At 38.0% G+C, this 17,819-nt stretch overlaps 1 long non-coding RNA gene across 1 annotated transcript; it reads left to right on the forward strand.

Annotated features, from left to right (window-relative positions):
• Window positions 1-10,118: 10,118 nt before the first annotated feature.
• On the forward strand, window positions 10,119-13,012 carry LOC131022279 (uncharacterized). The gene is made up of 3 exons (XR_009101213.1): window positions 10,119-10,259; window positions 12,113-12,179; window positions 12,787-13,012. It is a non-coding gene; the product is annotated as an uncharacterized LOC131022279 (long non-coding RNA).
• Window positions 13,013-17,819: the final 4,807 nt, after the last annotated feature.

Genomic DNA, 17,819 nt, shown 5'->3' on the forward strand with positions numbered 1-17,819 from the left:
CGTCGGTAATTCGCCGGTAATAGTCAAAAGGCGGGTCGCCGTTTTTGCCGCCGCTGTGCCGCCGTTACCTACCGACGGCAAAATAGCCGCCGGTAAATACGCGTTTTTGTGAGTGCAGTTTGCGCGCCATTGTGAACACTCGATGAGGTGGACTCAAGATTTTCCTACGTGGCTTAGGAACATTGTACGAAATGATATTGAGTAATAAGATTTGGTGGCTTCCGTCTCAAAAAAAAAAAAAAAATCAGATGACGTTGGTTAAATAATTTTGTTGAAACAACAAATTCCACACAAAAATAAATACATTCAACAAGTTTCTAAAATTGTTCATTACAATTAGAAAATCAGAAATTTGACATGTTCATTGTTTTATTTGTTTATTCTTCCTCGAAAAAATTATAAGATTGGTCATCAAAATAAATTTTTTGTTCATAAATTAAATTGTTTAGTTAATTATTTAATTTTTAATCAGGGTTGTTCATAACATAATAATACATGTTCAATAAAATTCAATACATCGTCACTTTTTTTCCCACCATGTTCAACATGTCCTGTTAATGGCGAGTTTTTCTCTTTTTTTACCAAATACGTCTGTTCGTTAGTTATATTGATATGTTCGTAAAATGTATAAATTTGTTCAAAATGAAATATATAATAATTCTCTGTTTAACTTGACCAAGGCTAAAATAAAAACGATTCTTAAAATATAATTAGGAACCATTTTCAGCCCTTAGATCATCAAGATCTACGGTTGATTACCTTGTTGGATAAATTCATGGTTCTGAGTTCGAATCCCAAAGGTAGCAAAAAATTATTTTTCGCAATTCATACCTTTATACAGTTTATTCATGCGCGTTATACATAAATTTCATGCATTTTTGCTGATTCGTAATTCTTAAAATAAGGGTGGTTTATTGAATAACCGCCCCTATATATATATATATATATATATATATATATATATATATCTATATATATCAGCCATAAAATTTTAAAATTCAATGTTACAAATTCAATATCAATATTTTCATCACATTTGTCCATTCTCATTTCATCTTCACCCTATATAATGTATAGTTTGTGGGATTTGGCGATATTCAGCTACATATAATATAATAGTCGAAATTTTATTTCTTATGTATTAAGTATATTTTTGAATTAATGTGCATAATATAATGGTAAAATTATGTGATTCAAAATGTTTTCATATCAGTGGCATGAAAAGTTCTGTCTAGCTAGCTACTATAGAAGTTTGACATATTGCCATAGTTACATTAATGTACCAAGAAGGCTGAAACCTTGATCTATGAATATGTAATTACTAATTAAATGTCCAAAACTTATTTGGCCTAACTTTCATTAATGAACTATATATGACTATCCAATTCATCGAAACATGCAAAATTGTATTCCGTACAAAACGCCTATATAAATGGAAACTTTCCTGGGGTTTTTCCATGAATTTGGTGCATTTGTGCTTATTAGTAGCAGGCAATCATGGAAAATAAAATGTTGAATGTTGTAGTTGTAATCTTCTTCGCATTGCTTGCTTCTTCTGCCAATGCTACCATCATACCACCACGAGTTTGTATTACAGCACCTCCATTTCTATCTAATTTACCACCTCCATTTAATAATTTACCAATAATATTTTGCCCACCTCCGCCTCCGCCTCCTCCTCCTCCTCCACCTCCACCTCCACCTCCACCTCCGCCTCCGCCTCCGCCTCCTCCTCCTCCTCCTCCACTCCGCCTCCGCCTCCTCCTCCTCCTCCTCCTCCTCCTCCTCCTCCGCCTCCGCCTCCCCTCCTCCTCCTCCCCTCCACCTCCACCTCCACCTCCGCCTCCTCCTCCACCTCCGCCTCCGCCTCCTCCTCCTCCTCCTCCTCCTCCACCTCCACCTCCACCTCCCCCACCTCCGCCTCCACCACCTCCACCTCCTCCACCTCCACCTCCACCACCTCCGCCTCCTCCTCGATCTCCACCTCCGCCTCCTCCTCGATCTCCACCTCCACCTTCACCACGTATTATTGCATTACCCTAAGTTGATGATAGCCACAATATTCCACGTACCACCTCCGTCTTAATCTCTTTTCACGTTATTCCGCCTTTGTTTATTAATGAAATAATAAATTCCGTTACAGGATATGACATTTTTACTTTGATGATTCTCATGCATCTTTCTTGAGGAATCTTTTATATTTTCTATAAATAAGAATTCTCTATTTCTCCTACGAGGAACTAGTTAGCTTTCATCCATTTTGTTTAACTTTAGTCCCACAAGAAGACATGATCAGAGTCTACGTGCGGAATGTTACATCTATGGGGTGAGCTAGCTAGCTTAATTACGTTGGTGAAATTAATGTATATATATACTTCGATCATGTAATAAATGAATAATATATATTTATATATTTGACTGAGTTATCAAGGTACGTAGTTAAAGTTGATTGTATGGTCCATTTATACTCGAGTATTATACTATCTCTGCGCCTTCTTATATGACAAATTATAATAAACTCCTCCCACATAATTTGTATATTTACCGTCGCGTGCAAAACTTTAACTAAAATGTGAAGTTTAAGTACAATTTAAATTATGGAGTAGTACCGATGCAGGAATTGAGAAATAAAATTTCCGTTTCATCATCTTATCAATTTAGTATATATATTATAGAATGTAGTACAACACCTCGTAAAGCAACATGATATGTACATTAACTATTGGAAATTTTGGAGATAAAAGATCAACTCTCAAAAGTTGCGACGTGTTTTGAATGGAAGTGGTTGTTTGGCTGAGCTTATAAGCTCTTTAAATTGATTTATAAGTTTTTTTTAAAGTATTTGATAAAATAAGTCTCTAAAGTGCTTATAAGCTGTAAAAATAAGCTTTAAGAGTTTATAAGCTCCCCAAAAAATATGTTCTTCTACCCAACTTGTTTTCTCATTATCTTCTAAGCAACATTCATTTTACAAAAATAACTCAACTATGATTTTTTATTTTCATTATATATCATTCTAATTTTATCCTTTTTTTTCAATTTTCTCTCTCTAACAAAGATTTTCTCTCACCAACTAAAAATTCTCTCTGTAACTTATAAATTCAATTACCCAAACACTTTGACAACTTATATAATGTCACACCCCAATTCTTGAAGGAATAAATATAATCGAGGTGTGAATAATTCATAGAAATAAACAAGGGAAAAACCTTGTTATAACCGAAATAGGATTTGAAATTCGGGCTATGCCCCTTTGGATCACAAGTTTTGTTTCATGCTTCTGACAACCGGCATTCATTAGCATAAATTCAGTAGTGAAGAGTCTAAGCTCGGTCAAGTATATCGTTTGAAATTTTACATGAATATCTTAAGTTGGGATAACAAAAGACGGATATGAGTGATTGCTACAGCGGAAGTCTAAAATAGGAATTTAACCCTAGCCTCAGCTGTGTCCCGTCAGCACCAGCCAGCCAACCTAAAAACATTTGAAAGTATTTTTGGGCTAAGTACTAATGTACTTAGTGGGCATGCATTTTCTGAAAGATTTCATATTTTCATATTGACCACCATGTGGACCACATATTGACAGCTGGTTGAAAACTTCATCATACTCACTACCTGCTCCAGTTCTTCGCTTGGGATTCCAAAAATCGCTTTGATTACCAAAAGACAGCTTGATACTTAGTGCATCGTTCTAATGGTTGAAAACTAATGACAAACTGAGTAATTCTAATCGCTACTATACTTATCGTGATAAAAGGATATTCTATTGTGACAACTATATAGTTCGAGTCTATATATTGTGATGATGCTCTACCTCGAGATCAAAAATCTTAATTGACAATCACCGAGATCTTAGTCATGTGGGCTGGCCAGACCCAACAAAACGAATCACTCAGTCAAATGGGAGCTTCGCCCCCAATCATGTCAACTTCTTATTCATGTAAGGCTCTGGTCAAACTTCTAACTTAAAACACTTACTAACAAGTACTTCATCATTAGTCATTGATACCTTGAAAGTCCATTCTATGCCGTTCTAGCAAAGCTATCACGACTAACATCATAATCATAAGCAACATAAGTTCTTATGTGAAAAACTTAATCTCACCGCTATTAAAATAGCTCAAGTGAATCCTTAGTCTTAAGGCAGTGCCTCTATGTTGTAACATCTCTATGTTAAACATTTCTATCTTACCAGTCTTTACTTAAATCGATCAAGCGGTGCCATCACGATTAACATTCCCAAGGTATTCTCGGGTGGTACTCAAACAGTTGTAAGAGGACCCTTCATTCTGATCGTATAGGCAGTGAACCTAAAACGATAACATAAACTCTCATTCATTCATTCATTTGTTTCTTTTGAAACCTTAAAAACACGTGGACAATAAATGTCCCATTCCTTAAAAACTTTGCTTTTGTCGGAAAGATTCAAGGAATCTAACTCGACCATTCGTACATTGATTCGTTAAGGGCTCGGGTAGTCCCAAACACGAAATAACATTCATTGAGTCGTTATGGGTTCGGGTAGTCCCAAACACGACACTTGCTTAGTTATATGAGTCGGAGACCCAAAATAACAATATGAAAGCAATTAGCAATTCATAACTTATAGCATATGGAAAGCGGTAAGCAATTCACATAGCATCATTCATTGAAAGCGCACACTTTTTCTTGGAAACATTCATAACATCTGAAATACATATATGTATATTTTGAAACTATTATCGTACCTTGGTTGCGGCAGTGTGACGGCGAGCTGAGGGCTACTGACATTCTTAGAAGTCTAGAGATACTATTCTAGACTCTACATCAAAAAGCTTATGGTTATCAGAAACATGAAAGAAAACTCATGCTCTGATACCATTCTGTCACACCCCAATTCTTGAAGCTGGAATAAATATAATCGAGGTGTGAATAATTCATAGAAATAAACAAGGGAAAAACCTTGTTATAATCGAAATAGGATTTGAAATTCGGGCTATGCCCCTTTGGATCACAAGTTTTGTTTCATGCTTCTGACAACCGACATTCATTAGCATAAATTCAGTAGTGAAGAGTCTAAGCTCGGTCAAGTATATCGTTTGAAATTTTACATGAATATCTTAAGTTGGGATAACAAAAGACGGATATGAGTGATTGCTACAGCGGAAGTCTAAAATAGGAATTTAACCCTAGCCTCAGCTGTGTCCCGTCAGCACCAGCCAGCCAACCTGAAAACATTTGAAAGTATTTTTGGGCTAAGTACTAATGTACTTAGTGGGCATGCATTTTCTGAAACATTTCATATTTTCATAAAGACAGTTTATCCAATCATACTTGACATAACTTAGAAGGTTTTAAAGTGAAATAACTTCTAAGCATGTTAAAATAATTTCTTTCATTTGTGCGCACATGTCACACTCCCTTTCTGTTACTCGCTGTGATCCCGGACCTTTTAGCCACCGACGGATCCATTTCTCCCATTGCACTTGCCCTGAGGACGTAACTCAGACAAATTGAATTGACCTCGGGACGCTACCCAGGCAGGCCCTTATATTACATGCTTCGGAACACATCCAGCAAGCACCCTTATAACGCCTCTTAGTTAGTGCCCGATGGAGATCAACCCACCGAGTCAGCTAACGAGTGTACACAATTCTCAAATAACGTGTTAGGCCATAAGAGAACCTCAATTAATTCGTTGTGGCGAGCCTTAAACAGAGCAGAGTGCACATAAACATTTTATTGGATAAACAGTTTGCATTTCATTGAATAAATAATTTGCATTTCATTGAAACATTTAGAGCTTAATAACTCAATCATACTTTATACATTTGGAAAGTAAGCCCACCTGTATAGGCAAAGCCTGTCGTTTAACCTTATCTCTGAATCGGAATAGCAGTGCTAATCCTCCTGACGTTCAAAGCCTACAAGAAATCTATTCTTAATAGGTCTCCTTGAATGTAATCTTAAGTCATGGTGAAGTGCTTAACATTCTATGATTCACTTAGTCGGGTTTTCAAAATTTAATGAATAAATAATTGAAAACAAATCTCTTGAGCTAAGAACACCAACAATATTCTTACTCGCCTTTCTTTAATAATTGGAATCATAATTAAAACCAATTAAATCATAAATACTTTTTGCAAAATAAAATGCAATTTCATGTCATGCTTAGCATATAATAAGTAATTTACTTAAAATATGCACATAATAATAATATGATATTATTATGCAAATTAAAATAATTAATCAAACTTAATAAGTCTAATTAATTAAAATAGTGCAGTCCATTTAATTGGAGAAGCTGCACAGCCCAATGAATAAATTAAGGGCCCAAAGAAATTAAATAAAAACATTGGCCCAACTGAACTTTAAAACAAAAGAAAAATCGGCCCAACTCTCAAGCCCAACACCCAAACCCTAGCCTAGCCCAACACCCATCTTCTTCTCCCTCGATCAGTCACGCAACAAATCAGTTTCTCCCCTTTCTCGACTGATCAAAATTCACCCCCCCTTCTCCCTCATCCTCACTCAGCCGAATCCCGCCGCCGCAGCTCCCTCCGGCGAGGCAGCCGTCGACCGGCCTCCTTCCTTGGCAACGACGATATGTACGCCGCCGCCTCCCTTCGTTCTCACTCTCTGTCCCGCGACTGCTCTTCTCTCCCTCGACTGCTCCATCGTCGCTCAAAGTTCAGATCGGAATCGACCCCCTCCCCTCTTCTCCAGCCGCCGCCCGTAGATCAGGCGACGCTGTCTCCGACTCTTCTCTCCCTCCGTCCGTGGCCGAGCGACAGCGGCAGGGCCGCCGCGCCCTGGCCTCCCTCTGTTCTCTTTCCTCCTCATTGAATCGGTCCGGCGAGCAGCCATGAAGGTCGCCACCGTCCTGACTCCGACAAAACCCAGCCCAATTCAGTCACCGCCCCATCCCCTGTTCCCGACGGCCGACGACTCCCAGGCCGCCGCCGCCCTCTCCACTCTCACCCCCGACCTATCCTCTTTCTCTGACTCCGGCGACTCAGGGCAGCGATGATGAGGCCGCCGCCGCCTGAAGCCCTAGGCTGGACAGCAGCGGCGAGTTGCCGCCGTGCCGTGCTCTACTTCTCTCCATCTATTGACTCTCACGGCCAACAAACACCCCCCAAAAGAACTCGACACAACAAGGTTCGAAATCAAGGGAAAACAAAGCTCAAGACTTTTCTTTCTTCTTTTGTAAATCATGCTCTGATGTAAATATATGAATACATGAATGTCATTTTGTTTCAAAAACTGATACACGAAACTGAATTTGCTAAATGGGGAAATCAGTTGCTGGGAATGCGCAGTGTGTGATTCAATTGAATGGTTTACATGACATGAATTTGGGTTGCTCAATTGAAATATGAAATAAAGCAACAAAGGAGTTAAAGTTTGAACCTTTAGAAGTTCACTTCAAAAACTGAAATGGTTGGCTGCTGAGTTTGCTTGGTTGCTCTGCTCTTGAACTTTGTTTGGGGTGATGGAACAAGGGGAGTGAGTGAAATGAGAGAAGGGAACTTGGCTGTTGTATAATCGAATTGACAGAGGAGTAGGAGTTGATTGCTCCTGCAAAGCATAGTGTGTAGGGTGGCTGATGGGATGCATGCTTTTAGCTAACTTTTGGGGCTGATTGGACAAATAAAATCCCTCAGGATATAATTGTCGAAACTGTAATAATTCTTCAGGGTTGGCTAATTAAAACTCGTGAAAATGCTTTAATGCTAAATTAAATAAATATGCAATGCATATAAATTTAATAACTAAATTTACAAATACTTTTGTAAATCATTTTTGTTGGAATTAAAATAAATCCATTTTCTTTATCCGGCGTGAATCATCTTAAATCTAAGTTCAAAATTATTCTAAACTTAGCTCGAGGAAACGGGGTATTACATCCCTCCATCCTTAAAAAAAATTTCGTCCCCGAAATTACATATCTGGTATTCTAGCTTGTGATACTAGTCATTCATTTCATTCATCTCTTTTGTGGCCTTTTCCATCCTGTGATGGTTCCACTTCATGACGAGAACAAAATTATTGTCTCGTAAAACTTGAACCTTGCGATCAAGTATCTAGACTGATTTCTCTTCATAACTTTGGTCCTGACTAGGACTACTTTATCTTGCTTATTCATTAAATAAGATAAAAAAAACATAAAAATCAATTAATTTTTGTTTAAAATTACATCGTTTCCTCTCTCTCCAACCTCCACCATCTGTATCCCCATTTTTAAATTAATTGACATCGCACCCCATGACATTCCTGCCACTACAGTGTTCATCGAATTCAGTTGAAATTACCGCCTCTTTTGGCGGCTGGCGGGCGAAGCAGACTGTGAAAAATAAAAAGTGATCACAATCTGCAGGTAAGTCATCCAAGGCTGCAGGTTGAACTTGTTACAGCCAAAAGCAGAAAAATGGAAGGGAAAATAATTTCATTCTCAGAATTTATCGAATCCAGTTCTTCTGCACCTTGTTTTTGCTCGTTTTATAGAAATCGCATTGCACAAGCAAATCTTGCATGCACTGCAATGTCTCGGTCTCCTCTCATTTCTCAAGATTATGTTGGTCTCAGTCCATTTCGTTGTTGATGTTACTTGACGCTTTACTTCTGTTAAAAAAAATACTAATTTACTATGTTATCTGAATCATTTAATTATTGCAGCCAATTAGGCGTGAAGATCACAGTGGAAATGTAGTTATCTATTGGTCTATGTTGGAAAAATATGTATTAAATTAAATAGTGGTTAATCCATATTTAATTATGATAAATTCATTGGAATTTGTCGAAAATTAATTGTAGATTTAATGTATTTTTTTTAAGGATAATTTTAGTTTATTTGATTGTTTATTTTCAAGTTATAATGAATGAGCAGTTAATACATGATGTTTGGTGGTTCGTTCGTGAATAGCATATGAGGCAAAGGGCGGTTACGCCACGTGCCGTATGGTGACAAGGCGCAACCATTCTAATCTAACCACTCACACTTATTCAGATTCAACCACCTCGCTCTCTTTTGCGAGCAGACATACCTGTTTAGGGTTCAACCACCTCGCACCCCTTCGCAAACAGGCACCTTCTGCCTATAAATAGGAGGCCCTTTCATAGTTAGAATTATTCATTCAACATATCATTTCGATCGTAGTCGAATATTCTATCATATTTTTCATATAGTTCGAGACATAGGAGTGATATTCACTCCCAAATATCGAGTAATTCACCAGAACGTCGAGCCTGCTAGTGTGCAATACCTCGAGTTCACCAAACCGTTGTATCTTGGAGACTTTGTCGTCGAACCGCGTAGCACATTTTCAGGGACAATTTTGTCTTACGGACATAGTGTCCAACACTAGCCTCGTTTTTTTCGGTATCCATGCTTGTATTTATGTAACACCCGGGCTTTTGATGACGTGTTTAATTGCTTAAGTTTGAGTAATTAGGGTATAGATCCCTTGTTTGATTTACTTTGTAAAGAGATGAGGAGTTATATGAAGTTCCCTTGTTATTTTTAAGATGTTGAGATGTTCTTTTGATGATGTTTGGATGATGTGAGATTTTATATCCGAAATTGAGTTTGAGTATTCGAATAATTCGAGATAATTATTTGAATGAGAACGGTGAACTCGGAAGTGAGATCTGAGTCCGTTAAGACATTTTTGAAAATTTTGACTTTTTGACGATGAATAGTAAAATACTGCTATTTCGTCTTTTTGTCGACTTTCAAAATCTTACGTGCACGTCATCGAGAAATATTCTTAGTTTTTCGATACGAGTCCAATAATGAAAGTTTTTATTTTTGGATGACGAGTGAATAGTAAACTGTGATTTCTCGATAAACGAACCGAGCTCGTTTATCAGAATTTCGAGAACGAGCTTGCGTTTTCTATATTTATATAGAATTACGAGTATAATAAAAGTGAGTAGGAGTTGAGAGGGCGGGTAACGAAGAGTATGGGTAGTTAGTCGTTAAAACGAGACGAAACGAGATATTTAACGACTAAAGGATTAAATATCCTATAATATTTAAACCTACCCTACCCCTAACCACCCCCCAACCGCCCAAACCCCTTTTCCCTCACCAAGTGTTGACTGAGATCAGCCAAACACTGCACTCACTCACTAATCACACGCAACACACACACTGGCACCTAAAACACACACTACACACACCATTTTCCATTTAAGCTTGGACGGAGCTTTTGACTTCCGATTTGAGCACCGAGACGAGCGCCGATCATCTTTTCGATCACGTATCTAAGTAGGTAAGATCTCTACCTACGTTTTGATGGTTTTCTTTTCGATTTTCGTCGATGTCGAAAAACGTTGATTCTCGACTTTATTTTGAAACGACGTCGGATCGTCGTGAAATTTTAGTATGTTGTTCTTGGGTAGATGTTGAGCATGTTTAATGAAGGGAGTAAGAACGGAACGAACCGTAGCTATGAAACCCATGAGGGCAGCCCCGTTTTTCACATATTAGCTTGTCTTTCGATTTTTGTTTGATCGTTTTGACTTGATATTTGTGCTTAGGGGTATGCTAGGATCGATATATATTAAATTCGTATTTTTCCAAGCACGAAAATTGTATAAGTTTTTAGAGCATGATTATTTAAATTCGTGAAGTTTGAGACGTTGCATAATGAATATTATTGCGTATATGTGTTCTACGATATCACATGAGCATGCTAATTGATTTACAATTTATGGATGATAATTGTTGAACGAAATTAAAACTGGAATTCTGTCAAAATTTTACAGCAGTTTCAAGCTTATGTTTCGATGAGTTTTCATTGCTTGATGGCTCTGAAATTTTAGTATGTTTATCTATGATATGTGTATTTCGTTGCTGCAAAATTTCATGTCTTTTGGATGATGTTTGCTATTTTAAAGATATTTTGAAAAATCCTTGACAGAATCTGTCAACTATTGGTAGACTTCACAAAAACGTTTATATCTATTAATCCATGAAGGATTTTGCATCACCGTTTTTTTTAAACGAAACTAGACTTCAATACTTTTCTAAAAACATAAGATTTCGATTTTTATGACCTCTGAAACAGAGCAGTTTATTATTTCAAAAATGCCCTGTTCTGCTGTCATATTTGTCCAACAGTAAAAGTGTATGAGTTTCATTGTTTATTTGGCAGATCATATGAACGTTTTCTCTTGTGAAATTTTAACCAAATCTTCAAGGATACCTTTAGTTTTGGATGATTAAATTTGATGGAATTTTATTAAGGTTTGCCTTGGTTTCTAATGGCCTAAACAAAATTGGCAGAAACTGTCAATCTTTGACAGCCTGCACTAAAAGAGCAATATCTCCAAAAACCTTTAACCTTTTTGGTTAACTACTATTTTTAGAATGAACTACACTTCATGAAGTTTTTGAGATCAATTGGTATGAGAGTTTATGATGATTGAGTTGGTTGTTATGAAGTTTTAAAGATGACACAAAAACAGCAAAACTTTCTAGAAAATAACTTGATTATATTTGTTTTGATGGATGATACGATATGACTAAATGGTGTGAGTTGTGAGAGTTATGATTAACGCACATAAATGTTGGTATCTGACACTCGAACAATTGGTGTCGAGTATAAATGATAGTTTACTGATAAAGAGTTTTGATGATTTTGAATTGTTTGGTTTGCGTTGAAAAGATGTCAAGATGTTAAGTTTTGAGTCGAGAGACGAGTTCACGTAGTGAGATTCACGCGTTGAAATCTCGTGGCTGACATTATATATGAATAGGTCATGCCAAAATTTTTAGTGAAATTAGAATTTGAGCATAGTCAATTCTTGTTGAACCGTGACTCAAATACATGCCTAATGGAAAGTTTAACTTTCTAATCGGTTAATTAGACGAGATGAGAGCGAATAGATCTGCTAAGAAAGTGGACTTTTCGATGTGTTAAATATTTCTTTTAATTGAAGCGCTGCTAATTATAACATAAGGATGTTATAATTAATGAGTAATGACGAGAGATAATAATTGTTATATTGATTAACAATCAAGAGAGATGAACATTAGAGATACTAATGTTTCATAAAAGAGATTAGATTATTAATCGAGGTTTCTTTTATAACTTCTCACCAATTCTTCATAACGATGAAGGTCCTTTTGGGAAGTAACGACTTGAGGGAGAGAGTGACGTTACTCATTGATACAGAGACACAACGAGGTGGGCATTACTTTTACTATACGTATATAGAGATCCCCTGCGTGTCGTAGGCCTCTTATACGAATGAATGCATGAGATGATTTAACTGTTAATTTCAGTTTTATATATCTATCAAACGAGTTTAATGCTACCTTTGAGCAAGTTATTTCATGACAAAATCTTTGAGTTAAAGTTATTTCAAGTATTGTCTTGCCATAAAATGTTTAAATTTTAGTATGATATATATCTATCTGCTTTGGCTTTGCCAATGATGCAATCGAATTCGGGTCCTGAGCAGTTGATAGCTATCCTGTCAGGACTAGTGTACACCAGTGACCGTGAGTCATCTAGCGGGTTGGCCGGTCAAGTGACCGTGAGAGGTGGCCACCTCTCCGGCACACAGTTTCAGATATGATAGATTACAAAAGAACTTAGTCTGATCAGACGAACTTTAAGAATCACAAATGAACTTAGTAAGCTTGGGCATTTTTAGCGAAAAACTCCCTTGCTGTACTGATTATGATGGCATGACAATTTACAGTTTTGAAGCATGTATTTTTATACCTAGGCATACGTGCCCACTGAGTGCTTTTGTACTCAGCCCTGCATATGTTTTCTAAATGTGCAGGTTGAGCTGATGTGATGATGGTGCTGCAATGAGCGGAGTCTCCAGGGTTGTTAATAAATAGTTAACCTGTCTAGAATATGTCTTCATACATATGTCTAGCTACTTTCCGCTGCAAGATGTTGTTGATGTTATAGTATGTTATGTCATACTTTGAGTCTTAAGAGAATGGTTTCATACGATGTATAACTTGATTAATGATATTAATTAAGTTTTATGCTGTCTTTCATAGACTGTTTTCAATTGAGTATTAATGAATAAAAATGACGAGTTTTATTAAGATGAGTAAGTTTTACGGCTATAAATGACGCCCCTTTTCTTCCCCTTCTTCTTTAACCCCATCCCTAGTCGTGGATCACTCGGCCTAACTATCCATAGTTAGGGCGGGCTGTGACAATTTATTATTATTATTATTATTATTATTATTATTATTATTATTATTATTATTATTATTATTATTATTATTATTATTATTATTATTATTATTATTATTATTATTATTATTATTTTTATTATTATTATTATTATACGTTTCTATATTGTTATTTGCTTATTGTTATTTCAACACCTTCCATATATAACAATATAATTATTGACCTATTTGTATTCTTTCTAGTATTTTTTGCAGGCAAATACAAGTTGATGTCCATTCTTGTTTTACTACAATTGAGACAAAGATTAATTGTGGACTGGAAGTTGTTGCTATCGCAAAATAAAATATTGGATAGAATGTTTGAACAATTGAACCAACAAATGCTAATGTGAAAAGCAGTAAAGCAGCTGAAAAGAAAAGTACATACAATGGAATAAATTTATACTGCAATATTATTAAATTGCAGTTGTGAATCCACTATAAAAATCCCTTTTACAATGGATTTCACGATATACTTAATAGAATCCCTCTTACTAAGTAGATCCGATATATAAGAAAAAAAAATCCCTTCTAATCCTATCATATATGCTAGCAACAACTAGACTTATAACTGAAGCTAATATGCGTATTAGAAACATACAAAACCTATCAGCTAGTCCAATATACAAGAGTCTCCCACTCAAGGTATGTTAAACTAGATGTTGAAGTGTATATTAGAACAATACAGCTTCACAATCCTGCTCTACGACACTTGTTTATTGTAATACCCCGTTTCCCCGAGCTAAGTTTAGAATGATTTTGAACTTAGATTTAAGATGATTCACGCCGGATAAAGAAAATGAATCTATTTAATTCCAACAAAAATGATTTACAAAAGTATTTGTAAATTTAGTTATTAAATTTATATGCATTGTATATTTATTTAATTTAGCATTCAAGCATTTTCACGAGCTTTTAATTAGCAAACCCTGAAGAATTTCTACAGTTTCGACAATATTATCCTAAGGGATTTTATATGTCAAATCCTCACTCAACTCACTTACACTCATCAATCCCATCAGCCACCCTACCCTGCTGCAGCCACCCTACCATCCCCAATTTCAGTTTCCAGCTATGCCTAAGGGCAGGCTGTCAAATTTCCTTGTTAAGCACGCTCAAGCCAATTTCAGTGGGCATTCTCAATATCCAAGATTTTCAGACTTTCCTTTCCACAGCAAGAATTCAAGTGCAGAGTGGCCAAATAGATTCACGCAGCCAACCACTCCAGATTTCATACGAATTTCCTAAAGGTGCCATTTTTATTTCAGCTACCCAACAAGGAAAACACGCATACATACATTACTTTTGCATTCTGTTCATAGGTGTATTGATTTACATTCAAGCATTTCTGTTTTCAAAGAAAAGAAGAAAGAGAAGAGATTTTATTTCGAAGCTTTGATTTTGTTTCCCTGCCTTCGATCTTGTTGTGTTGAGTCGAGTCAAGGGAGGTTGAGCCTAGGGCTCCGGCGGGCGGCTCCTGCTGCTTGTCGCCGGTGTATGCAGAGAGAGGAGAGGGTTGAGAGAACCAAGGGAGGCGGCGGCGGCTCATCGCTATTGTCCGTCCGGCGGTGGTGGTGGAGGTTCGCCACTGTCACAGAGAGAGAGAGAGAGAGTTGGGTTGGGGCGGTGGTTGAGTTACAGAGGGAGGCCAGGGCGCGGCGGCCCTGCCGCTGTCGTCCGGCCACGGACGGAGGGAGAGCAGAGTAGAGAGGGAGGGAGCGGCGATCTCGTCGTTTCCGAGGAGGAAGGCGACTCGGACGAAGGGAGTTGTGGGTGTCGATTTTGAGACAGAGCCGAGGGAGAATCGGTGGCAGCTTGCTTCATCTGCTGCTGTCGGCCGGAGATCTGAGGGAGAGGCGGCGAGGCAAGGGCTTTGTCGTCGCTCTGAGCCGGGTTTGAGTAAGAATGAAGGCGGCGTCCTTCATCGACTGGAGGCGCGTTCGCCGGAGACCGATAGAGAGGGAGGTGGAGCCTGTCGCTGCTCACTCCGGTGAGCTCCGCGGCGGTCGGAATTTTGATGGTGAGGGCGATTTTGGTGAGAAGGGGAGAGAGAGTCGAGCAGTTGAGAGGGAGAGGGGCGAGCAGTTGAGAAAGAAAGGCGAGCAGTCGTGAGGGAAGGGAAGAGACTGAAGAAGGCGTGACTGATGGGGGGGTGTTGGACTTGAGAGTTGGGTTTGAGTTTTGGGCCGAGTCAGTGGGCCGATTTTTCTTTTATCAGCTGGGCCTCTGATTATTTTAAATCATGGGTTGCCCAAGTATTTATTCAATTGGGCTGTGCAGCTTCTTCTTTAAATGGACTGCACTATTTTAATTAATTAGACTTATTAAGTTTGATTAATTATTTTAATTTTCATAATAATATTAAATTATTATTATGTGCATATTTTAAGTAAATTACTTATTATATGCTAAGCATGACATGAAATTGCATTTATTTTGCAATAAAAGTATTTATGATTTAATTGGTTTTATTTATAATTCCAATTATTTAAGAAAATCGAGTAAGGATATTGTTGGTGTCCTTAACTCAAGAATTTAGTTTTCAATTATTTATTTACTAAATTTTGAAAACCCGGCTAAGTGAATCATAGAATGTTAAGCACTACACCATGACTTTAAGTTAGCTTCACGAGACCTATTAAGAATAGAATTTCTTGTAGGCTTTATGAACCAAGGGGATTAGCGCCGCTTTCCCAAGACGAGTTTATGTGTTTATGATCTTCAGGCTTTGCCTATCCAGGTGGGCTTACTTTCTAAATGTATAAAGTATGATTGAGTTATTAAGCTCTAAATGTTTCAATGAAATGCAAATTATTTATTCAATGAAATGCAAACTGTTTATCCAATAAAATGTTTATGTGCACTCTGCTCTGTTTAAGGCTCGCCACAACGAATCAATTGAGGTTATCTGATAGCCTAACACGTTATTTGAGAATTGTGTACACCGTTAGCTGACTCGGTGGGTTGATCTCCATTCGGGCACTAACTAAGAGGCATTATAAGGGTGCTTGCTGGATGTGTTCCGAAGCATGTAATGTAAGGGCCTGCCTGGGTAGCGTCCCGAGGTCAAAAGTAAACTTGTCTGGGTTACGCCCTCAGTTCAAGTAAATGGGAGAAATGGATCCGTCGGTGGCTAGAGGTCCGGGATCACAGCGAGTAACAGAAAGGGAGTGTGACATGTGCGCACAAATGAAAGAAATGTTTTAACATGCTTAGAAGTTCTTTCAATTTAAAACCTTCTAAGTCATGTCAAGTTTTATTGGATAAACTGTCTTTATTAATATGTGAAATGTTTCAGAAAATGCATGCCCACTAAGTACATTAGTACTTAGCCCAAAATTATTTTCAAATGTTTTCAGGTTGGCTGGCTGGTGCTGATGGGACGGAGCTGAGGCTAGGGTTAAATTCCTATTTTAGACTTCCGCTGTAGCAATCACTCATATCCGTCTTTTGTTATCCCAACTTAAGATCTTCATGTTAAATTTCAAATGATATACCTGACCGAGCTTAGACTCTTCACTACTAAATTTATGCTAATGAATGTCGGTTGTTAGAAGCATGAAACAAAACTTGTGATCCAAAGGGGCATAGCCCGACTTAATATTTTATTCCTCGGCTTTAACAAGGTTTTTCCCTTGTTTATTTCTATGAATTATTCACACCTCGATTATATTTATTCCTTCAAGAATTGGGGTGTGACAGAATGGTATCAGAGCATGAGTTTCCTTTCATGTTTCTGATAACCATAAGCTTTTTGATGTAGAGTCTAGAATTATTATTAAAATGCGATTTTATTAAAAAAGAAAAGAAAAAACCTAAGAAAACCCTTGAAAGCACAAGCAGGCAGACTAAAGGCCGGGCCTCATTAAAACCTTTTCACAGAAAACCCAAAGGGAAAAACCATGAAAAGGAAAAAGAGTACCCGTCTAGAGAACAAAAGCAACAAAGAGGGAAAGAGCGGAAGAGAGAGTTTCCGGAACTCCGGCCTAACCATCGTCCCCAAACAATCCCGGCTCTCCCCCACCAAAAACAACAGAAAAGAGGCAAAGGGCCGGTAAGACGCCGTCGCCACAAAGCCAAGCAGAAAGAGCTACACGGCCGGTTAGACGCCGTCGCCGTTAGCACTAACAAACCAAAGAGACGAGAGTGGGTTGCACGGCCGATTATATGCCGTCGCCGTGAGCCCACCGCAGAGCCAAACCCAAAAAGCACCCAAAAAAGATAGCAACTCGGCCGATTATACGCCGTCGCCGAAGTTACCCCACAAACCAGAACAAACGAAAGAGTTCCGGCCGGTGAAACGCCGTCGCCGGGAACTAAGCAATCGTGTAAAGCATCGCTGTAGTAAGTTGCCAAGAACATCGCGCATGCTGCCACAAAATCACAGCGAAAACCAAAGCACCCAGTCCACCAAGCATTCCAAGAGAAACTATCGAGCACAGCAGTAACATTGCACGATTGAGCAGCACCACCAAGAATGCCCGCCAGATGCTCGATGAAACTCCAACTTTGAACAACCATGCCCCACATCGCACTGGCAGTAGAATCAGCAAAAACCGTGAGCGTCTTAGGCTGCTAGAGAGAAGGCAACTTCCCCCAATCCCTCAGAATCCTCCAACTCAAC

The sequence above is a fragment of the Salvia miltiorrhiza genome, chromosome 4, assembly GCF_028751815.1.
Source record: "Salvia miltiorrhiza cultivar Shanhuang (shh) chromosome 4, IMPLAD_Smil_shh, whole genome shotgun sequence".
Lineage (NCBI taxonomy): Eukaryota > Viridiplantae > Streptophyta > Magnoliopsida > Lamiales > Lamiaceae > Salvia > Salvia miltiorrhiza.